This window comes from Vulpes lagopus, chromosome 9 (genome assembly GCF_018345385.1).
Source record: "Vulpes lagopus strain Blue_001 chromosome 9, ASM1834538v1, whole genome shotgun sequence".
Classification (NCBI taxonomy): Eukaryota; Metazoa; Chordata; class Mammalia; order Carnivora; family Canidae; genus Vulpes; species Vulpes lagopus.
The window spans coordinates 10,958,331-10,983,217 of NC_054832.1; the positions used below are offsets into that span (position 1 = coordinate 10,958,331).

The window sequence follows — 24,887 nt, forward strand, 5'->3', positions numbered from 1 at the left end:
CTGAGCCACCCAGGCTGCCCTTAGTATACATTTAAAAACTTAGCAGACCTAACAGGGAATTTTGCTACAAGTGACCTGGGAGATACTCAGCATCTCATGTGGAGTTGGTGGCCAGTCTTTAATTTCAAGGCCTCAGTGAAGCACACAAGGATCTTCCCTTCTGCAGGTACCTGTAACATTTGGAAATCAGTATTGGTGCTCGGTGTGGGGTGAGAGAGGGGATGGGGTGAACTGAAGCCTGGACACCCCTACAAACCGAAGTCTATCCAGTGGCCGAGGGCGTACCCAGTAACCTGTGTCACTAAATGTTTTAGCTGGGTCTGGTGACTTTGTCATCTTGGCAACAAAAGTATGTTGTCCTGGGATAAGAAGAAGTAAACCTAGTTTAGATAAACAATGACTAACCACAAGAAAGCGGAGGTTCCATCGCCCCAGGGAAGGAGAGGAGAGGCTTGGAAATGTAAAATGGGTTTCAAGGTCTCTGACTCACCTCTTTTGTTATCATGACCCTGGTTACCAGCTCGCTTACCCAGAGATAAGGTCTGAGAAATCAGTTGTCTGGAGCATAACAAACCCCCAGGGGAATGGCAACAAGAGTCTACTGGAAAGGGCACAGGCTTTGAAGTTGCACCAGTGTGGATTTGTACCCTCACCCTGCCCTGTACTAACAGTGTGACCTTAAGATGGTTAGAAGTAACAGCTTTTTTTTTTTTTTTTTTTTGAATCTTCGTCTTCGCTGTAAAAAAGAGATTGTGGTATTACAGGGCTAGTGAAGGGACATAATGAGCGAATATCTATAGAGGGAGTTCAGCAAATGTCATACATTCATATTTTATTTTATTTATAGTCGTACTCATAATTGTCATGTTGAACACTGAGAAAGGGAAAACCCAACCATCAGATGCTCTATGGCCCTTTCCTCCTTATCAGACCTGGGAATCAGTAGTGTCAGTGAGCTGGAAACCTAATTGTCTCTTGTCTTTTTCAAAGCCCTTGGGCCTAATTGTTAATATGTTCTGTATCCTGGTTCCTTAATACCTCTAATTTCTTTATATTCAAGAACCCACTAACTCCTAATTAAGATAGATAAGTAGATGATGATCTAGTTATGTAATAATGTTTTAAGTCTTGACCTAAATTATATAATTTCTACCTTAGCTTCATTCTGATTTACTCCCCAAATACGGTAGTCCCTAAGAGATATTTGCTCTTTGGGGAGAGGTGGGTGGGGGCTAGCAATATAAGTTATTAGCTAGCAAATAACTAAGAGGTGGCATGTGGGGATGCTTCTGAGGTGCTGGTACTGTTCTGCTTCTTGATTTGGGGATGATTGCATAGTTAAGTTCATTTTTTTGATAATTCATCAAATGTTACTCTTAAGATTTATGTACTTTTTAATATGGATGCAGGTATATTATGCATCACTGATAGTGTAAATAAGATTTATATACAAGTAGGTTTATTGAAGCATTGATTGTGATCATCTGGGTCCGTTTTGGAAAAACAAGCAACAAATGGGGATTTTTATTTTTTTTATTTTATTTTTTTTAATTTTTATTTATTTATGATAGTCACAGAGAGAGAGAGAGAGGGAGGCAGAGACACAGGCAGAGGGAGAAGCAGGCTCCATGCACCGGGAGCCCGACGTGGGATTCGATCCCGGGTCTCCAGGATCACGCCCTGGGCCAAAGGCAGGTGCCAAACTGCTCCGCCACCCAGGGATCCCCAAATGGGGATTTTTAAAATAAATAATGCTATATCTATTTAATAGAATAAAATACAGTTTTTTATGAAACAGTAACTCAGCATAGATCACTACCTTTATCACTACATGTTAAAGTTAAGTAAATTTCTTAACTTCCATAAATCTTAAATTGCCTCACCACAAAATGAGAAAATAATATCTAATTTGCAGAGTTTCATCTGGATAAAATGAGGTAATATTTAAGGCCACCTAACAAACTTCCTGCCATATGACAAGTGCTTCACACATGGGAAGAATGACCACTAGATAGTGGCATGGTTTCCTTCCCTGTATTAATTCAGTCTTCTACAGATCACATTGGACCAGCCCAATTTTCTAAAGAGCTTAATGAGCCATTATCTGCCTTAGGACTAAGTGTCAGTTCTCTGTAATGTTATGGTTTATGCTTGAGGCTCTCAGCTTGTGAGCCACAGAAGCGAGACCTCTGATTTGCAGCTGTGAGTTGCTGACATATTTACTCTGCTGGGGGCTCCATGTAACTCCTTTGTTCCCCCAGTGTCCTTGCTCAAGACTCATCCCCTTCCACGTACCATGGTGCCCACAGTCGCATTATTCAGCTGCTCACACAAAGTCTCTTATGCTTCATCTTGCTCTTTAAAGGGCTTCCTTGATCACAGCTGTCCTGGATATGGACAGGAGGGAGAGGTTGTCCCTACATGTGTGTAAGGTCAAGAGCTCAAGTGTTGTGTGCAGTTTGGTTGCCTTTTCCTCCATGGGATTATTCTTGCCTGGTAGATGGGGGCCACAGCTAGCTGTGTGTTGGCCAGTCCCACCTCTGGCAGGATTAGGGGATCTCCTGTGTACTTTGCCTTAGGTATCTACTATCTAATAGAGTAGCTTCTAGTCACATATGGCTTTCTAATTTAAATTAATTGAAATCAAATAAGATTTAAAATTCAGGTCCTCCAGTCTCAACCACATTTTGAGTGCTCAGTAGCCACATGTGACTGGCAGCTATGGTATTAGACAGTAGAGACCTAGGGCATTTCCATCATCACAGGAAATTGTTTTGCTGCTGAATGAGAACATATATCCCATTGTATTATACCTGTTGACTGGTCTCTCTGGCATTAGGCCAGAAAGTATCAACCCTTTTCATTAGAATTACCTAAGAACACTTAAAACACAAACACAGGGTCCCTCAGGCCCACTGCCAGGAGTTGTTCTAGAGTAAGGCCTGCTGGGTATTGGGGTTAGAATAAAATGACTCTCCAGGTGATGTGCAGCTAAGACTGAAAACTACTAGCCCATGAACCACTTGATGAGAGGTGCTGCTGTGTCTTTTATCTTTATATATTATGCATTTGTATTATAAGCTATATTCACCATAGCTTTTTCAACAAATATTTATTGATCACCTGTTTTGTTTTTAAGATTTTATTTATTTATTCACGAGAGACACAGAGAGAGAGGCAGAGACATAGGCAGAGGGAGAAGCAGGCTCCAATGCAAGACTCCATCCCAGGACCCCAGGATAACTACCCTAGCCAAAGGCAGACACTCAACCGTTGAGCCACCCAGGTGCCCCTATTAAGCACCTGTTACGTGGCACTGTTCTGGGGGTTATGAGGATATTAGACAAGTCATACAGAATTTCTGCCTGAGAGACTGGAGAGATGGACATTACTCAGATCTCCAAGCCAGAAGGTATTTATGATTTAGAAATCAGAAAGCTTACAAAGTGGGATCTAATACAATCTGATGGGGTGCTAAGTGGAACACCTCTCAGAGGAAGTGACATTTATTGAATGTTCATGTATAATAAGCTAAGCTGAGCAAGCCTCTGAGGTAGGTCCACCATTACCCTTATTTGATAGATGGTGAGGCTGAAGCTTCAAAAGCCAGATGAACTTCTGGGAGGTATCACACCTAACAGTAATAGGACCAGAGTCTGGCAGACTCTAGCTTTGCTGTTTACAGCTTCTCTATCCCTGTCTTCTATCTGACATGTCATAGGGGCTCAATAAATGTGCAGTGAATTGCTACATGTTGGCTAGATAGGTCCCTAAGAATCTCTCTGTGAATGGCTGTTAAATGTTTAATCATGACCACTCATGAATGAATCGATTCTGTGTAACTTCCCAGCAGTGTAATGTAATCCTGGGCTGATTTTGGTGGTTCCTGGAGAGGGGCCACAGTAGTTAGTTATCATGCCCACCGCTCGGAAGTGTGGGAATAACCTTCAACCTCACAGACTGCTGGGACCTGATAGGGTTTCTGCCATCACCAACGACTATAGCACACCAAGTTTCTGGTCAGCTTGTGTGGGAAGCCCTATGACATTGAATTCTTAAAAAATAGCTAGATGAGTAAAACAGTGGTATTGCCGATCTTCCCATGATACATGCTCAGTGGAATCCGGGTTATTCTCGTCCAAGGGCTTTCGGCCTCATCCAGAGAAGCCACAGAGGCTGAACCCTGGTATTTGTTTCCCAATGTGTTTTCATAATTTTCTTGTTTTCTCACAATGCTTAAGTGACACAAAACCCATCTGATGTTCTTTAAAGTTTTAAGAAGCATTTCTGTATTTCTGGTTTGAGATGACCACCCAGCTCACCACTACCACCTACCCCACCAGATGATTTGAAGGTTGTATTTATTAATTTGAGGGTGAGCAAGCGTGAGGAAGAGCCCAGGAAAGGGAAGGGTGCTGTGGAGAAGCAAACCCTCCCCTCCCCGCTGAGCAGGGAGCCCCGAGGCTGAGCTCCATCACAGAACCCTGGGATCCTGACCTGAGCCACCCAGAGCCCCCACCAGATGATTTGAAAGTTGGTTGAGAATGATGAGGGTCTTACTTTTATAGTGTATTTATTATAATGACACATAAGCTTTATCAGTATTAAAACACAGTATAATAGATTTTGTTGGAAAGAACAGTTATCTCTCCAGAAGCCCTTTCATTTGAAAGTGGCTTGCGGAATTTGTCTCTTTCTCCTATGGCTCCTGTCGCCTATGAGGACATTCAAAAACAAAAGACTGAATTCTGTGAACTGCTTGGATCAAGGGAAAATTTTCCAGGCTATTCAGCCTTCCTGTGTTGTTTCTAAGTTTTGAAGTATTGACATTATTAATCTGTGAAGTACATTGTCATCTAAAATGTTTGCCTTGGTGTGTGTGTCTCCCCTTCGCTCTCTCCCATCTCTGTGTCCTAATGTATATTTTAAATAGCTAGTAGTTTTTTGAACACTAGAGGGTTTTTAAAAAAATTTTTAAGGATTTTATTTATTTATTCATGAGAGACACAGAGAGGCAGAGGGAGAAGCAGGCCCCCCACAGGGAGCCCGATGCAGGACTCAATCCGAGGACCCTGGGATCACAACCTGAGCCAAAGGCAGATGCCCAACCACTGAGCCACCCAGGTGCCCCAACACTAGAGGTTTTTAAATATGTCGCAATCTTTGACACTTTTCTCTTTCCAAAGATAGAGCCTAATTCTCTCCCCCTGGAATGCGTCCCAGACTTAACTACCCTCTTCTACTGAACAGAATATGATGGGAATGATACCATGAGATTTCCAAGGCCAGTTCATAAAAGAGTTGGCTTCCCCCTGGGTCTCTGCTGCCCCTCCGTTATTTCCTTTGGAGGAAGCCAACCACCCTTTTGGGAGGATACCGCGAACCACCACTGAAGCGACTTTGCCAGCCGCAGTCAAGCCCAGTTGCCTGCAGCCCTGCTGCCATGGTGCCTCCGTGTTTGCACAAGACCCTGACTCAGAGCAGCAGACTGGGGACTGGCATTCATAAGATTTTTGCCCTTGCAAACATGGGCATGTGCATGCAAATTCCAGGTTCCTTGGAAGTGGTGTGTGCGTCACTTGAGAAAGAGGAGCTCACTGCTTGTCAGTGCTGTTAAAAAAACAACAACAACAACAACAAAAAAACCAAAGTGAAACATACTGTACTTTTATAAAATGAAAGAGGCATGTAATTCATAGTGAGCATGGGTGCACCAAATTTGTTGTTCTGTCAATGACTTAGTTGGGTTGAATTTGTTAATCTTTTTGAACAGATGTATTATTACATACATGTACACTTTTCCTTGGGAGTAAAGACCTAAACTATTCCTGCTACTAGGTCTTTTTCTATGTTTTTTTTTTCCACAAATCGAAATGTGGGTTTTATTATTAAATAGTGGCTTCCTTAAAATTCATGCCAAGATCTATTTGGAATACATTTTAGCTTATTAGTAACATATGGTGCCCCCTAGAAATATAGAACTTTGTTAGTCTGAAAGTTGGGACTCTTTAAATCCTTTAATTTTAGTGAATAAAAAAATGACAGTGGTATGTAATTTGATTGCAAGCATATGATATGGAAGTCTTATTTCCAAAATAGAGCGCAATTGTCATAAACAGTTCCATAGCCTTTTCACTTTAGGGAAAAAAAGCAGTTTTCCTTTGGCCTTCCTTTTTGCTTTCCCCTTCTTGGTTTAGAATTATGTAGTAGTTTTATGAGAACATTTGTGTTTTCTAAAGCAAAATTAATGTGTGATGTTCGCTCCAGATTTTCATTTTGTCAATTTGTCTATTTTAAGAAATCGCTCATAGCACATGACGAAATCTAAGATTTCAAAGGTAAAGTACTAAAATTCATCAGTGGATGGGAAGTGAATGGTTTTGTGTCCAAGTAAGTTCATTTTAGCTTTTTTAGTTAACATTTTGTTAAATTTAAAGTTATAGTGGGAAGCAAATTGTAACCGAAATTGATAAATTAACTGGTGTCTTACCATTGCATTCTGTAACTATTATTTCAATCCTGTAGAATTCAGAGGGGAGAAGAAGTTTCCTAACCTGAATAGTTAAGAGATAAAATAGATAAGAATTTTACTAAAAAGCACAAAATGTCAAAAGGTATACAAAGAGCAACTGGTCTGTGTTTAGGAAATTTTACATATTACACATTTTACTGTTTTCTAAGTTTGCAGATTATCATCTGATTTTAAAATTCATTCTGAATTAAAGCAAACTTGTTAGTTAAGAAATTATTGTAAACCCTCAGAAGTAGCAGGCTTTAGATTGAAATTGTAAATACCTTTTGGTGGTGGTAGTAATTTAAGCAAAGTCTAAACAAATTACTTCAGGCCTGCAAGGCATTTTGCATTCATGTGGGTTCATCATTACTTCTTAAGAGGTGAAAACAAATTGAAATAATGAGTTCCTTCAAAATGGTCAAGGGAGGAAGTTTTGTCTAAAAGGAAGTATATTTACCCAGGAGAGTTTTACTCCTCAAATTGTGAAGGGATAAAACCAGAGGAATTTTGAAAACTACATTTAGAAAATTGAAGTCTCTTTCCAAAGTAATCTTACAACGGCAGGCTGCTTAAGAAGTTCCAGTTTTCACATTCAAGTCATTGGCTGAACTTTTCAGTTACTTGAAATCAGAGGCTGTCTGGGTGTGTGATGGGAGGTACGTCATTTTGCTGGCCTGAAGTGAGAGCTCTTGACTTTAAGATGAGTTAATTTCTTGTGACGTATGCACTCATCTTATGGGAACATTCTTCATGAGAAATTAAGTTTTTTAAATAAAATTTGGGGGATCCCTGGGTGGCGCAGTGGTTTGGCGCCTGCCTTTGGCCCAGGGCGCGATCCTGGAGACCCGGGATCAAATCTCACGTCGGGCTCCCGGTGCATGGAGCCTGCTTCTCCCTCTGCCTGTGTCTCTGCCTCTCTCTCTCTCTCTCTCTCTGTGTGTGTGTGTGTGTGTGTGACTATCATAAATTTAAAAAAAAAAAATTAAAAATAAAATAAAATAAAATTTGGAGTGCTCATTCCACAGCCAGTATGTTGGGCTTTTTTTTTAAGCCTCAAGATGAAGAACAAGAATACTTGGTCAAGGTAAATGTCAGGGGTGCCTGGGTGGCTCAGTCAGTGAAGTGTCTGCCTTTGGCTCCGGGGTCATGATCGAAGTGTCCTTGGGATCCAGTCCTGAGTTGGGCTCCCTGCTCAACAGGGAGTCTGCTGCTCTTTTTCACTCTCTCTGCTCTCTACCCTCCCCCCAAATAAATAAAATCTTTAAAAAAAAAAAAAAAGGTAAATATAAAAACATGTTCTCTACCGTAATAGTCCAGATTTTGCAGATATGAAAAATTATAGCTGACCTTTGTTGAGTACCTACTATGTGCCAGGTGCCTTATATTCATTTACAGTGTCACTTAATTGTCTCAGTGGTCCTATATGCAAGACATTATTACCCCCACTTTAGGGGTGAAGTAGCCTAGTTTAAATCACTTAACACAGCTTAATAGTTTAAATTTAAACCTGATTTAAATTATTTACACAGCTAATAAGTAGCTAGCTACAAGACTTGAAACTCCGGTCCTTGTGATCCCAAGGCTGCTGAGGCAGAATTACCCGATTATTAACTCAGAGGAAAATGACTGCCGACCCGTGATGGGACACTGAGAACTCAGAGGAGTGTAGAACTTGGGGGCGCAGTGCCCTGGAGTGCCTCACCTGGGCAGAGAGACAGGCAAGCAAAACAAGCAGCAATCCCATAAGCGTAAAAGTGCTAGGTGGGTCTGTTCAAGAGAGGAGTAGCTTTCTCATTCTAAATATAAATCTAATGGGGTGCCTGGGTGACTCAGTCGGGTGTCTGCCTTTGGCTCAGATCATGATCCCAAGATCTTGGGATGGAGCCCTGTGTGGTGCTCTCTGCTCAGTGAGGAGTCTGCTTCTCCCTCTCCCTCTGCCCCTCCCCCCCAGCTTGTGGGCACCTGTGCTCTTTCAAGTAAATAAATAAAATCTTACAAATAATACATACATGCATACAAACCAGAACTGGCATTGCCTAGCCACACAGTATTTCTCCATCCTCATTCCTGTTACCAGGTCCTCTGTAATTGGCATAATTTATGAATGAACAATGAAGCCCATTAGCCAGTATATTCTCTTAACATAGACTAAAATGCTCCCCCCACAGCCTCAGTAATTTATCGTGGAATAGGTCACACAGATTTGGGATCAAATGCTGGTTTAACCCCTCCTTGGTGGCTGGGAGCACTTGGTCAGAGAATACTTTGAGTGGTTGTTTCTTCATAGGTAATGCAGGTCTCTGCCAGTGGTGTAAGTGATGATTCCTTCATCCTCTTCAAGAGGCTTCCTGAAGTAGCAGAGGGGAAATTCAAAACACAGCTGATTTGCCATCTTTGATCCACTGCCACGCAGATAAGATACATGCACGTTGCCTCGCTTTACTCCCAGCACCTCCTTAAATTTCAGTTTCCTCATCTCTAAAATGGCACAGTAATGCCCATTTTGTTGTGAAAGTTGGAAAGAACATATTTAAAATACTTAATATGATACTGGGATATAGTGATCATCAGCGGTGGTTGCAATGATTACAGTTAGTCGCAAAAGTTTAATCGGTGCTGGAAAAATTTTAGCCCATAACCAACCCTTCAAATGATTTACTCTTTCTTTTTCTTTCTTGGACTAGAGTTACATTTGTGTTAGACTGCTTGATAGTCTCGCACAGGCCATTGACCTTTTATTTTTAAACTTGATACTCCTTGTGCTTTGGTTTGGATAATTTTTACATTCCTGTTTTCAAGTTTACTGCTCATTTCTTCTTCAGTATCCAGTCTACTATCTCATCCGATTAATGATTTCAGATACTGTATTTTTTTTAGTTCTTGAATTTCCATTTGGTCCTTTTTTAGAACTCCTGTCTTTCCTGAAGTTCTCTATCTCTTCACCCATTTTATCCTTCTTTTCCTATGGATTCTTGAACATGTTTGTAATACTTACTTTGAAATCCAGCATCTAGGTTTTTGTCTGATTCCATTTCTTTAACTGGGTTTTTCTCTCTTGATTTTTGTATACATTTTTCTCTTTCTTTGCATGTCCAGTAATTTCTGTTTGTGTGGTAGACATCTGAATTGTAGGATATAGAGACTCTGGATTCCTTGTTTTCCTATAAAGTGTGTGATGTTTTATTTTAGTACATGGTCAGGTTCTAGGATGACTATCACCTTGATCTTGGGGAAGTTTATTTTAGTTTTGCTCATAGTCCCAGGACACAGCCCTTAGTCCTGCAACATCATCCATACTCTTCTGACACGATCCAACTGGGCTTTCAGCCCAGAGTGTTTACCAAGCCAGGCTAACCCTGTGGGATTTGAATTCCAAACTCTTTCCGCAGCATTGGGAAGTTGCTGGAATCTGCTTAGCGCTTTAGATGTTGTTTTCTGCTTGGCTTCTTGAAGCATATGCAGTTTAGGTCAGCCAAGGACTGGATTTGAGGGCTTCCTTTTCTGTGACTTTTTCCTGTCTAGGATTCCCCACCCCCCCCCCCTCAATTTCCAGCTACTGAAGCAAGCAATCCCAAACTCTGACTTCTGATACCTCAGCTGAGTTAGAGGCCACTTGCTGCTTGAGTTCTGTTCTCCTTGCCCAGCATGGACTGCAGTCTGCTCTTAGGAGAAAAGCCAGTTCAATATGATCTTTTCTAGTATGGTTCTCTTCCTTGAAGGGTAATATCCCCTCCTGTTTCTACCTGCTTTTGTTTGCTCTCCAGTGGCTTGAAGTGGTTGTTTTTTTTATATATTTTGTCCATCATTCATAATTATTATAAACAGGAGCATGAGTCTGGTATAAGATTCTCTGTCGAGTTATCAGCTGCAGATCTTTAATTATAAAAATTATATACAAGTAATTCATTTATTAAGCTATAAGGGGTTGACAGAACAAACTTGCCTCAACAGAGAGATGTGTTAGCATAGTTGGCCTTCTATGTGTGACAGTATATGGAAGTGACTTAAAGAAAGGTCTTTAAGTCTTCAGCCCAGGTTTTGGATCACAAATACCTAAATACAGAAATAGGCACTTAGTTTATTCAGTCAAAACTATTTACAAAGTACAGGAGAGGTGCATGGCTAATAATATGACAGGATAAGCAGCGATCCTTTGTAGTCTTGAACTTCTGGTTTATTGTAAACTAAATGTGTATGTATCTGGGCTCTCTGCTCAGTAGGGAGTCTGCTTGAAAAATCTTTCTCCCTCTCCCTGTACCCTTCCCTAGCCCCACACACACATACACTCTCACTCACTCTCCAAAATAAATAAATAAATCTTTTAAAAATTAAAAAATGAATGGGAAGTAACCATGGAGTAAGAATAACCCTTGAAAATCCTTATATGGCCAAGACAAGGAAATTATAGTTCATTTGATATTTTTACAAAGTATTGGCATTCCTTTAGGAGCCATGATATTTAAAACACACACACACACACACACACACACCACATACACAATCTCTTAGGCATTTACCCTTAGCTCAGGGAGAAGCTCCTCCTGTGAACAGGTGAGGAAAAAGCAGATGGTACAATCCCCTCCTGCACCCAGCCACCTACTCATCATTGAGTGGGAAGGGAGGGCCTGCGGCTATGTACATCGTTTTTGCTCTCTTTCCCTTTTCTCCCAAATTTACTATGTTGAGTCTTATCAATTAAAGGTACAGATGTGTGATACCACTGTGATATTCAGTCCTTCGCAACTAATCCTTTTTCCTGTTTACATAAAGATTCAGTTTAGTGACTCTATCTAGTTTTCTTTACGGACCACATTTCTACCTTGAGTAGTCCTTGACAATTAACAGCCAAGATCTACGGCCAGCCTATGCCTTTCTAGAAGCCTCTTATTCCAAGTCACATTTTGGCCACATTCTTGGATGGTTTATGTCTCATCAAACTAGGGTTGTGTTTTCCGGTGTAATGATGGTGCAATTAGACTATAGCAAGGAGTCTGGAGGAATGCCAGGGTCTCTCCAGTTTTATTTCTATGGATGGTATTCTCCCAAGGTTTGCTTAAGTTCTGCCCCTCTCACACATGCTCGCCTGACCACAAGGAGTGTCCCATGTGAGGCAAACCCTCCACAGCTCTTCAAAGAAGTCCCCATCCTAAGGTAGCCATGCTCTGTGATCATCTCTACAAAGTGGTCACGCATGTGTTGAATTCCATTTGTGGTTTAGATGTGTACATGAATTTTCAAGTGTCTTTGTCTAGGACTGGAAGTACTCTCTGGCTGACTTGTTAGCCAGGAAGATAACTACTTATTGATTTTTCTGACACCTTGCTTAGGTATGGAAATCAAGCAAGTTGTTATTGATTCTGAAGTGTTTTTCATAAATAATGCCGTAAGACAGAGTGCTTGGGGGTTGATGGAGGATGACTTTGCATGGCCAGTTTGTCACTTGCATACACAGACAACAGGATATTTTCAGATCTTCCATGTCTCTGATAACTGATCAGACTTCTACTTTTTCTTTATGGAGATGCGCAGGGGGCTTCCACTTTGGAACACCTGGAACTGTTTTTTTTTTTTTTTTTCTTTTCTTTTCTTTTAATGGTCAATTTTCTTTTTGTTTTTCTCATTATAAAAGTATATTATATTAACATACTTGCATTAGAAAATTCAGATAAAAGAAGAAAATGCTAATCAGCCACATTTCCTTCTTAAACTCTTTCTCATTGTTTATATTCCGAATCACATATGGCACACTTAGGTGGCACTAGCACATTTGTGTACGCTATCACATTTGTTCTCTTATGTGTCCATATTCAGGGTGATGCCTTTTCTAGGATCTCTGGGGTGGAGACACCTGGATTGCTGCAGTGATTGGGGGTGTTCCATGCTGCCTGCACAGTGACAAGGCAGGGGAGGCCTTCTGAAAGAGCCATGGCTCCCAGGCTTGCAGCACTGGGATGTGATGATCTCTGCTCTGCTTATAAGTAGCTGAGTGTTCCTTAGCAAGTCCTTTCATTTCTTACGACCTCAGATGAGAAAGAAAAGATGATCCCTACCTTGTCTATTGATGAAATAGTTTATGGTTATGTAATGAGATGAAGATTCCTTTGCAATCCACAAGGCACTATGTATCCCCTAAGGGGGGCTCATGGGGCCCAGTAAAGAATGCTTTTCTCAGGAACACCTAGGTGGCTCAGTTGGTTTTAATCATCAAACTCTTGATTTCCATTTCCAGTCATGATCTCAGGGTTGTGAGATTGAGCCCTGCATCGGGCTCCACACTCAGTGCAGAGTCTGCTTCTCCCTCTCCCTCTGCTCCTCCCCTAGCTCGTTCTGTCTCTCTCTCTCTCTCTCTCTTTCTCTCTCTCTGTCTCTCCCCCTCCCTCCCTCAAATAAATCTTTAAAAAGAAAGAAAGAAAAAAATGCCTTTCATCAGCCACCAAAATGAGAGAGACCTGCTTGCACGTTTGCATATTTTGATCTCTTTCTACATGTGTGTTGTTGCCTTCCCTCAGACTCTTGGACTCTGCGCCTATCCAGAGCAGGGAGCTTTGTCTTTAGATTCAGCTGACTTTCCTCTGTGATCCTTGACAGTCTGAGCTCATTGATCCCTTTATAATTAGAGAACAACAGACCTTCTCTGAATTAATAAAAACTTGCAAATCAGAATTTTTCAGTGAATTTTAGGAGTTTTTAGAAGTCCTGAAGTTGAGGTCAGAACCACTGATTGATGCAAATAGTACATTAGTATGTATAATATGCATAGAACATATACAGTAGTAATACACAAATGGTTAAAAAATAAATATCAGAAATGTATGCTTTAAAATGTTTTACTATAAAAATTAAAATAAATTTTAAAAAATAAATTAATAATAAAAATAAATAAAATATTTTACTGGCAGGTATAGTTGATCAAAATTAGTCTAGAGACCACCAGTCTAGGGAGTACCTGCGTGGTCACGTCCTATCACAGCCTACCTTATCTAACAGGACAGGAACCCCGTGAGTTTTTTCATTTATCTTGAATTATTTAACACATAATTTTTATATATTCTTTTTTCTAAAGATTTTATTTATTTATTCATGAGAGACACAGAGAGAGAGAGAGGCAGAGACACAGGCAGAGGGAGAAGCAGGCTCCATGCAGGGAGCCCAACACGGGACTCAATCCCCAGTCTCCAGGATCACGCCCTGGGCTGAAGGCGGCTCTAAACTGCTAAGCCACCGGGGCTGCCCCATAATTTTTAAACCAAGAAGCTGAAGGTCTGAAGGTCTAAGGCTGCAAACCTAATGATCTACATAACCTTTCCATCCCAGGGTAGGGGTTTAATGAAGGTTTGTGAATTTATAGTGAAATGTGGGACCATGTGTTTAAATTAAACCTATTAATAAGAAAGCTCAGCCTTTTTGGAGGGTGGGCCATCCATTGTAGAAGGCTGGATAGGAGAGGAATGGCCGTCTCCTACCTACCTTTTCTTAGGGGGCAGATCTCAAAGCATGAACATTACCCAGAGAGCCATGAGCAAACCCAAGTGTGATGTGGATTTTATCTGGCAGTTAGGAGGCCTGCGTGAGGGAGTCAGAAGAGAGGGCATTGCCGCTCCTGCTGTAATGGAGCGATGCTCAAGTGCTGTTTAAATGCTGAGTAATAGCCTTGTGGAACTCTGCAGGCATCTTATCTTGGGGCTTGGTTAGTTAATGGATTTGTCAGTTGTTGCGGAAATGGGAGTCTGCACGCTGACTTTCCAGATAACACCCTTGGGGCTGGAGCAGATTCTTGCAGAGGCTTGGCTAGAATTTTGAAAGAACAAATCCAAATTCAAAATGACCTTGAAAAATCAGAGGAATGAGTCATCCCAAGTGGCATGGAGGAAGGCAATTAAAAAAAAAATGTGTGTGCAAGCCTTTCTGCCTCTAAGGATATTGCTTTTAATCTTAACAAGTGTGAGTTCCCTACACACTTGTTGGGAACAGATGAGGAAACAGAGGCCTGGGGAAGTGAAATAACTTGCTCATAACCAAGTAAACTAGCAGAGGCTGTATCTCAGAAATGCAGTTTGGACTCTCAACCCAAACTCGCTTATTCCCCAGTAACATGGTGTCTGTAAAATTAAAACAGATTGTTTTCAGGGTCATGGGTTGTGTGGTACTGGTTTTATAGATTGGTGTGACAAAAAGAGCTGAGCCCCAATCTGATGATGAATAGGAGTGGAGAGCAATGCTTTTAAAATCTTAACCTCCCTGGTTGTAGGCCAAAGACAGTGGACTCTGGAGAGACCAGTAGCCCCACATTAGTCTCCATATCAGTGCACCATCTTTGCACTTGGGTTCTAGAAGTTTCCTTTAATGTGCTCTTACTTCGAACCCCAGCTCTACTGGCTATTCTTTTTTTTTTCTTCTTCTTCTTTTCTTTTTTAAATTTTTTGGGGAGGAGTGGAGAGAGAGAGAGCACACATTGGGTGGGGGCAGAGGTAAGAGAGAGGGAGAAGCCGACTCCCCGCGAAGCAGGGAGTCCAACCCTAGGGCTGAACCCCAGGACCCCAGGATCATGATCTTAGCTGAAAGCAGATGCTTAAGCAACTGAGCCCCGCGGGCACCCCTACTCTTCATTCTTCAGGGTGTTGCCCAGTTGTCATCTCTTGGGAAACTTCATGGACTGTATCCAAGTTTTGTCCGTGTGTTCATTTATCAGATACTACATGGGTGCTTGCTTACAAGAGGTTATGCTAAATAAGCAATATATTTTCATGCAGAGGAAAGACAATGAAATGTACTGCTGATGGATGAAGTATTTAAATACCCAGAAGAGAATAAAACTAAACCAAATAGAAGGCTCAGGAACTTTCTTTAACATTAGAACCCTTACTCATGCTATATATAATGAGGTATATTGGATCAAACTAAAGCTTTCAGTGTTGTTGTTTTTAATACTATATATAAGAAGGTCTGGGAACATAAGCAAAGTAGGAATCACAAAAGTCTTTGGGTAAAGATTGGTATGTTTGACTGAATAAAATGTAAAAAGTTCTGTGTGGGGGATCCTTGGGTGGCTCAGCGGTTTAGCGCCTGCCTTTGGCCCAGGGTGCGATCCTGGAGTCCCGGGATCGAGTCCCACGTCGGGCTCCAGGCATGGAGCCTGCTTCTCCCTCTGCCTGTCTCTGCCTCTCTCTCTCTCCTCTCTGTGTCTATCATAAATAAATAAATAAATCTTTAAAAAATAAAAAAAAAAAAGAAAAAGAAAAGTTCTGTGTGGCAAAGGACACCATAAACCAAGTGAGGAGACAAATGGGAGAAAACGCTTGCAACACATATTACAACAGATTGCTGTCCCTCTGCAAAAAGCCTTACAGACTGACAGGGAGAAGACAAGCAATGGGAAACAGCAAGCAGAAAAGGAAACGTGAGTGGACGATAAAATACAACAAAATACTCAGGCTTACTGTATAGTCCAGTTTTTCATGTCCCTGTGGTGAGAATAAAAAGATCACTAATAACATCTATGTGCTGACGAGGCTATAGAGAAACACTCATCTGTTTGTACTGCTCTTGAGTCTGTGCATAGCTGCCACCAGCCTCTTTGGAAACAAAGCAGTAGTAATTAAAATTTGGAGTGTGCACCCTACCCCCCCCCCCCCCAGCAGTTCTACTTTTCTGAATTTATCTTTTCGGAGATAAACTGACAGCATGTAAGAACGTATGGATAGAACTATTTATCACAGCATTGTTTTTTTGGTAGCAAACACGGAGAGTCTCTCAAGGAGATAGTTCTCCAAATCATGGTAAGAGTTTACTATGGAATATAATCACAGTTAAAATAATGAATTAGAGTTAATTATATTCAGTCTCTAGATCTTTATGCAGTTGGAAAAAAGCAAGCCATAGAATCTTGTATTTAATATCCCATTTGGGGAGCATGTGGGTGGCTCAGTTGGTTAAGTGTCTGCTGCCTTCTGCTCAGGTCATGATATCTGGGTCCTGGGATGAGCCCAGTGTCAGGCTCCCTGCTCAGTGGGAAGTCTACTTCTCTCTCTCTGCCTCCCTGTCATCACCCCCCCCCCCCCCAGCTTGTGCTCTTTTTCTCACTCATTATCTCTCTCGAATAAATAAAGCCTTTAAAAAAAAATCCCATTTGGTTTTTTAAAATGGAGAAGACCCCCTATTGTATGTATATCCATGTATTTTTTTAAGCATAGAGAAAGCTTTGCTGAGATTATTTTATTATTTAATTTTATTATTAATAAATTATTATTAATTTTATTATTAATTTTGCTTATTTCAAGGAGATGGGATTGGAGAAAGGGAAAGGGAACGATCATTTTTATCTTTATATATCTCTGTAGTAGTGTATGAATTATTTTAGTAATTTTAAAAACAAATGGAATTAAAAATTTTAAAGGGTGATTAGTGCTACAAAGTATGTATAGGATAGTATAAAAGAATTTATCACTTCACCCTCTCTGCCAGTACTATAATTTATGACGCATATTACATGGCTTTATTATTACAGTTATAGCTCATTGTATTTTATATGTCTGGCATGTGGCCAACTCAGTATTTTCTGAAAGAAGGAAAAAGGACTTGTTCCAGGAGACTTCACTACACGCGTTGAGCACTTTAGTGAGCACTGTGTGCCAGGGCCAGTGCTGGGGACTGAGTGAACACCAGGAGATCAGGCAAAGCTGGGAACCCGGACATTGCAAGAGGCTGAGGAGGGAGTAAAGACAAGCTTGCCTGGGAGGTTATACTTACCTTTGATCTTGAAAGAGGCAGGTTGAGGCCTGGAATTGTGACGGAGCCAGGTGGACTGGGGAATTTGGGCTGCAGCGCAGTGATGCCTGGACGCAAGTTGTGCTCCAGAAGAATTCTCTGAGCTCGGGAAGATGCAATGATAAACACAGTTGGGCTGGACTCTTCCTTAGCCCAGAAGATAACTTACATAAAGACACAGGAAGAGAAGCTAAGCTCTCAGGAAGGAAAGTGTGGGAAGTTAGGGAAGTGAGACTGACTTCCAGGTGAGGGATGGTTCCTCCCATATCATAAACACCCATTGTAGGCCAGACACCAGGGGAGGTGCACTAGAGGCTTTTCCCATCCTGTTCGCATAAGAACCCTATCAAGAGGGACACCTGGGTGGCTTAGCGGTTGAGCATCTGCCTTGAGCTCAGGGTGTGATCCAGGTTCAGGATCAAGTCCCACATCAGACTCCTTGCAGGGAGCCTGCTTCTCCCTATGTGTCTCTGCCTCTCTCTGTGTGTCTCTCATGAATAAATAAATAAAACCTTTTTTAAAAAACCTATCAAGAGGCATTACTGCAGTTAAGAAAGCAGAATCCAAGATGATTATACAGATTGTCTTAGACCCAGAGCTGGTAAATGGAAGACCTAGGATCTGATCATGGTTGTGTTGTGTATCCTGGAACCCTCCAAAAAAATACCATATTTAGATTATACCCAAATGCCTATTAGCATCAGAACTTCAGTGCTCCGTCTTAGGGTGAATGAAAGTAATAAAAATAGAGATATTTTTAGAGGCTCGCCATGTACTTTATAGATGACACATCTGTCACATTTCGCACATGAAAACCAAGACCCAGGTTACTTTTCCAAGGTTACAGATGGCCCGTCTGGACCAGAGGGAAAGTCAAAACCATGTCTCTGTACCACTTAGGCCCGGGTCCCTGCATCAGATGATGCCTCAGGAGACATTAGGCTGTGCTTGGTCAAGGGTGGGGAGCTCTTGAGGATGGATTTATTGTGAATGCGTTCCAAAGCCTTTACTCATTAAATAGAAATAATCCTCCATGGTTTTATAATGTTGTCTCCTGCTGCTGTTTTCCCAAAAGAGCTTTCACATTAATTATGACATCTTTACCTCTTAGCGTTCAACATCAAGCAGTAGGCTGTGTGGAGGTATTATTAGACCTGTTTTATAGTTGAAATTTGGCCCCTGAGAGCCTTAGTCACCCGACCAGGGTCACATGGTAGAGGCTGGAGCTTAAGACCTAGATTTTCAGGTCCTTCAATCACTTGACATCTGGCTCAAAACGAGTAGACGTCCAGGAGTTCTAGCACTTAACCGAGCATAATGGTTAAGAGCGCAGGCTCTGTGGTCAGTGCTTGTCGTCACCACTCAGCTGGGTGACCCTGGGCAACCTGCATGGCTCTCTAAACGAGTCTCTGTACCTGGAAAATGGAAGTGAGACTAGCACGTCATTGTGAGCATCTAATGGAGTAATCCAGGAAAAAAGCACAGTACCTGGCCCATTAAATAATCTAAAATTTAACCGCAATTAATTATTGTTGTAATTAATTTTTAACAATTATTACCATTGTTGTTATGTCATTGCCATTGTTGAGGGACAGGAGGTCTGTCTTATTCCCCTTCATTTCCTAGTGTCTGTCATATGGTAGACTCCAAACAGGTGTTTGTGGCACACCTTACAGTGTCGTGGACAGTCTTTCCGGAGTCTGTCCTTGGAAAAGGATGGGTTTGGCATCAGATGAGGCTGGGTTCCAATGTGAATTCACCAGGAGTCTTCATTTTTCTTATTTGGAAAACATTGCCCTGAAGGAGTTTTTGCATACTCAGTGTGACAGATCCCACTATACAATCCGTGCTTAGTAAGCAGCAGCCATATTTCAGTGGCAGAGAATCAAAGGTTGGGTTCACAGGCCAGTTGGGAAGTTTTGTGAAAGTTTCCCGGTTTGATAAGGCCTAGCACAGAGTGAAAATTTGGCAGATATCCATCAGAGAAAGGCCTATTATTTGCAGTAGTTTGAAAATTCTAAGGAGGGCCTCGTTGGAGGTATATATGAGGTATTTTTAAAGAATATTGTAAAATACATAAAAGGTAAATAAATATAAGTATATATTGAATTTTAATGTATTCTCAGGGCACTTGTTACTGCCGGCCCTTAGGAGCATATATTCTGAGGGTTGTCCCTGACTTCAGAGCATTGCTAGCATTGCATCTGTCCCCAGCCAGAGGATGCAAGCCTGACTCCACCGCAGTGGCCTCCGAGGGCAGCCTGATGTTGTCATCACTGTTGTCATTGTCATAAACATTTCTTGAGCTTATATGCCCTATGCACTTGGCATGCAGTAACTTAATCTCCATAATACCTCTATGAGGTAAATACTATTGTTGTGTCCATTTTTCAGCTGGGGAAGATGAGGCTTAGGAAGGTTAAGTTCCTTGACAAAAACACCACATAGGGTTAGGGATAGAATTTAGGATTTGATTCTAGATCTTTCTCACTTTAGGATGTGGGGAAAGTCCCCAACTCTGAGATCAAAAAAGCCTAAGATTACATTCCCTTATTTAGGAGCTGACTTTGGGCACATTTATGCCTCTAAATAATGAGAAGGATAACAGTATTTATTGGGGCACCTGGGTGGCTCGGTGAAGCAGCTGCCTTCAGCTCAGGTCATGATCGTGGGGTCCTGGGATTGAGCACTGCATCAGGCTCTCTGTTCATGCTCATGCTTTCTCTCTCTCTCTCTCTCTCAAATAAATTAATAAAATCTTTAAAAAGAAAGAAAAGGAAAGGAAAGAAAGAGAAGGAAAACAGTACTTATCTTCTATACCTGTTAGGTAAGAGTAAATTAAGCAGTGGACTTGAGGTGCTTAGTGCAGTGACTGGCATATGCCAAATACTCGACAAACTAGCCATTATCACTATTATTACTGGGATAGTAAATCACTGCTTTGATATTGCTATGGGGCTTAAATGTTGAAATGTATATAAAGGCCCTTTCAAACTGCATGGAACATATTAGGTGATTAGTATATGTTAGTCATCACCCCAAAGAAATACCAGCAGTTGAAATTCTGACTAAGTGGCCCTTTCTGGTTCAGCCGGTAAAACTATATTATTTTGTTCTTTATTCAGAACTGAAAGGAGTCACCTACCTCTTAGAATTGTCTTACATTCTGCAACAATACCATGAATTCCAGAAATTCCATACAGATATTTGAAAAGCATGAATCTCCATAATGAATGGATCAAATTTCTTTCTTCCCTTATTTTTTTATCCAGTTTCCATCCTCACCTACTTTCCCCAGCACCCACTGTACCAGCTTCTCAAAAGTCTGTCAGCACTTAGATAGACCAAGGATCCTAACACAGAGCTTATCCTTCTCCCTGGAAGGCCCTAATCAGGCCATTTTCTGCCCTATCAGCTGTCCTGTTCAGTCACACCTGTATCTGCGACAGTGCACCCCACCAGAGCCCTGTATTTCTCTCTTCCCTAAACCCCTGAATTTACCTTTCATTTCTCTGCTTGCTGCTCTCAGTAATAGCCTCCTCCACTCCCCCACTGCCCGCCCTTGTTCTGTCCTCCACCAGAACCCTGTCTCTCTGCTCTCTCCCTCTGCACCTGACAAAACCTGCTTGGTAAACCCTTCAATTTGTACAGAAGGATTCATGTGTTCACAGAATTTTGCTAGTGAATGGTTACCGTTAGATTTGTGATATATGTTAAAAAAAAAGCACCAGAAACTTAAAACTTATGAGACCTATGTTCCTGTGCTGTTTGATATTAAATACGTTTCTCTGTATTATTACTAATCCCAGCTCTAGAGGTAATAGTGACTGATTTTTGGGGGGAGGCATGTACTGCATGCCAGGCACTGTTCTAAGCACCTTACAGTTAATTCCCATTATTTCTGCCCTCAGCAGGATTATTATTACTGTCTCCAGATCTACATCACTAAACTGTGATTTTTAAAATGTATCTGTATTAGGGGCACCTAGTGGCTTAGTTGGTTAAGTGTCTGCCTTTGGCTCAGGTCATGATCTCAGGGTCCTAAGACGGAGCCCCGCATCTGGCTCCCTGCTCAGTGGGGAGCCTGCCTCTCCCTCTGCCCCTCCCCCTGCTTGTGCTCTCTCTCTTGCTCTCACTCTCAAATAAATAAAATCTTTTTATAAATACATCTATACTAGGAAATTTCACACGTATGTACATATGTATGATTAACACACTCCTATTTATGCACATAAATACATGTGTTGGCTGGTGGTTCATTGGTGGAATTAGAAAAACATACAGGACCCATGACCTAGCCTCTGCTTACTGATCCAGCCTCGTTTTCGGCCTCTCTCACGTTACATTTCATGTTCTGTCTTCCCGCTAAACCTCATTCTTCCTCACAGGGTTCTGGTGAGGATTAAATACAATATTGTAAAAAGCATTTGGGTCAGAGAAGGTTCCTGACAAATGCCAGAGCTCCCCTCCTGAGGTCTGTCTCTGCCTTAGCCAAGTCTGTCTTATTTTTTGATGAGTCCATCATCTCTGATAGATTAAGAGCTTTTCGTAATACTTTTTAAACTCTGCATGCAATTCCAAACTCAGGAGAGTGGCTGTGTCTAGGGAGGGAAGGAGGGAAGAGATTGGGATTGGGGTAGAGAGGAAGCATTCCGTAGCACTTTATTTCTTAAACTGGTTGGTGGTACATGAGTATTCTGTTAATCTAAAGATTGTGATATATGTCATCTGAAATAATGTAATTCCAAGCAAACAAATAAAAATCCTCTCTCCTTATGTTTTACCAGCGACCCTTCTTTGAACACAGTTGAGCAGGCAGCTGAATTCCTTTTTTTTCTGGCTTCCAAAAGCAGAAGAGGGGGTCAGGTCTGCTGGGATTCTCTGGGGTGAGGTGAGGCTCTTTGGCCTCAGACAGAAGATTTCCGGGGTAACTCCAGTTTATGAGGAGATCAAACACATGCATTCTGTCTGTCGTGCTGATATGGCCTTTCTTTTTTGTTTTTCTGAGCCACTTCCCTCAGTTACTTGGGCAGTAACTAGAGCTGCATTTTATCGTTTTTAATATCTCAGCCTGAAATGCTGACATCCACTGTAGGCATCATGAATTTTTGATGCAGTGGTGATCGGAAGGCTGCTGGGCCTCACTTGCTTTTCCAGGAGCACTGTGACACTTGTCTCCATCTGTGCATGGAGACTTCCTTGGGGTTCTCCCCAGTGTGGACTCAGGGTTTGTTTGTTCTATAAGTGCCTATGGTTCCCAGGCAGGTATTGGGAGTGTATTCGAGAATGCAGTTACTTTAGATTTTCTTCACAATTATTTCAGCAATCTAGGATATTTAAGAAGGGAATGCTTCTTAAATTCCTGAAGAGGAAATCAACAAATCCAAGTCAACGAATATTTACTGAGCCCTCCCTTCTTAAGCCCACCTCACAGAAAACTACCCACACAGTGGTATTTGTTGGGTGGGGACACAGAGATGAGCCAGAGGTAATGGTGGCAAATAAAGATCTGAACTTACACAAATATGTGATGTGGTGGAAAGTATTGCAAAAGAGGTTCAGAGAATTACAAGAAGGATCATTGCCAACTAAGGGAAGGCTTTATAAGAGATATTGAGTGAAGTCTTTAGATACATGATTTTGCTAGACATGATTTTGGTATACTTACTGTTCATTTATTCATTTAGTAATACTATGCATCTCCATTTATTCGTTCAGTACATATTATGTGTCTTCTGTGGGCCTCCATACAAATCCATGCTTCCATGTCCACCACAAAGGAAGTAGGGAGTACAGGAATCTGAAATGCCATCACATGGAAAGGGATGCATCTCAGCTCCACTCATACTTCCTTGGTCAGTGTGTCCATGCCTGCTTCCTTGAAGGGTGTAGAGATATGTGGTCCTGCCTTCCAGAGCCTGCAAGGATGAAGAACTTGAGTTTCTATGACAAGTGCTGACATCTGCTTTTAAGAGGCACAAATCTGATGCACAATTTAACAGAATCACACCGGATACTGTATTGATAGTAGACTGTAGGTGAGCAAGAGCTGCAATAGAGACTTTTGTGGGAAGCTTTTGCAGTGGTCAAGACAAGAGATGATGTTGGTTAGGACTGATAGCTGGGGCCCCTGGGTGGCTCAGTGATTGAGTGTCTGCCTTTGGCTCAGGTAGTGATCCCGGGGTCCTGGGATCAAGTTCCATATTAGGTTCCCCATAAGGAGCCTGCTTCTCCCTCTGCCTATGCCTCTGCCTCTCTCTGTGTATCTCTCATGAATTATTAAATAAAATCTTAAAAAACAAACAAACAGGGCTGATCGCCCTGGGGATAGTGAGAAGTTTTCAGATTTTGGTTCCATTTTAAAGGTAAAGGCAATAGGATTTCCCAGTGGGCTGCATCTGGGGTAAGAGAAAGAGAAAAGTCAGTATGACTTGGATGGGTTTTAGCCTGAACAACTACAAGAAGGTATTTGTCGTTAACTGACCGAGATACAACGGTCTGTAGAAAAAGAGAGTAGGAGGCAGGACATTAAGGGTTTGCTTCTAGCATACTGAGATGAGAGTTATTGGGATCCCAGTGGAGATACTGAATAGCAGTTGATATAGAAGTCTCTATTTCAGGGGTGGGATCTGGGCTGGGGCTATCAGTTTGGGAGTTGTCAGCTGATAGAAGTTACTCAAAGCCATAGACTAGATGAGATCCCAAGAAAGTGAGCATAGATAGAGAAGAAGAAAGGCCCAGGGCCCTCCAACCTGATCAGGTCAGGGAGGTAAAGCCATCACAGACATTGGAAAGGAGCAGCCATGAGGTAGGAGGACAGTCAGAAGTATGATATCCTGGGACCCAAGCAGATGGGAGTGGTTATTTATGGAACACTCACTCTTTTTGAGAAACTTTGGACAGTTTTTATCAGCTCATCAGTACCACAGTCATGTAAAACAGCATTAGTCCCATTTTACAGATTGGAAATAAATCTAAAGCTCAGAGTGAGGAAATTTACTAATGCCTCTGATGTGCCAGAGATGTTAAAAAACTAAAAAGATAGCAATAGGTGGTGAAACAAAACTTCAAACATAAATCCATCTGGTCCGTCCTGTACAACTTGCACCAAGAGATTGTGGAAAAAATGCTGTTTCTCAGACCAGAGCTTAGACAGAATTAAAGGAAATTGAGTTGCAGAGAAAGAAACATGTTAGAACCCATGGATGCTTCTTTTGCGTTTCAAGGTAGATTTTTTTTCTTTCTTTCTTTCTTTTTAAGATTTTATTTATTCTTAGAGTGAGTGGGAGGGAGACGGAGAGAGAATCTCAAGCAGAGTCCATATAGAGCATGACCATGAGATCACACCTGAGTCAAAATCAAGAGTTGAACGCTCAGCCAACTGAGCCACCCAAGCATCCCCTAAGATTGATCCTTTTCTTTTTTTTTTCTTTTCTTTTTTATAAATTTATTTTTTATTGGTGTCCAATTTGCCAACATACAGAATAACACCCAGTGCTCATCCCATCAAGTGCTCCCCTCAGTGCCCGTCACCCAGTCACCCCCACCCCACCCCCGCCCTATCCTTTTCTTTTAAAGATTTTATTTATTTGTGAGAGAGAGCGAGCAT

At 41.6% G+C, this 24,887-nt stretch overlaps 1 protein-coding gene across 2 annotated transcripts in view; it reads left to right on the forward strand.

Moving 5' to 3' along the window:
* Positions 1 to 24,887, forward strand: part of ASAP1 (ArfGAP with SH3 domain, ankyrin repeat and PH domain 1) — a 355,167-nt gene that overhangs the window by 201,343 nt on the left and 128,937 nt on the right. The gene's annotated exons all lie outside the window — the stretch shown is intronic.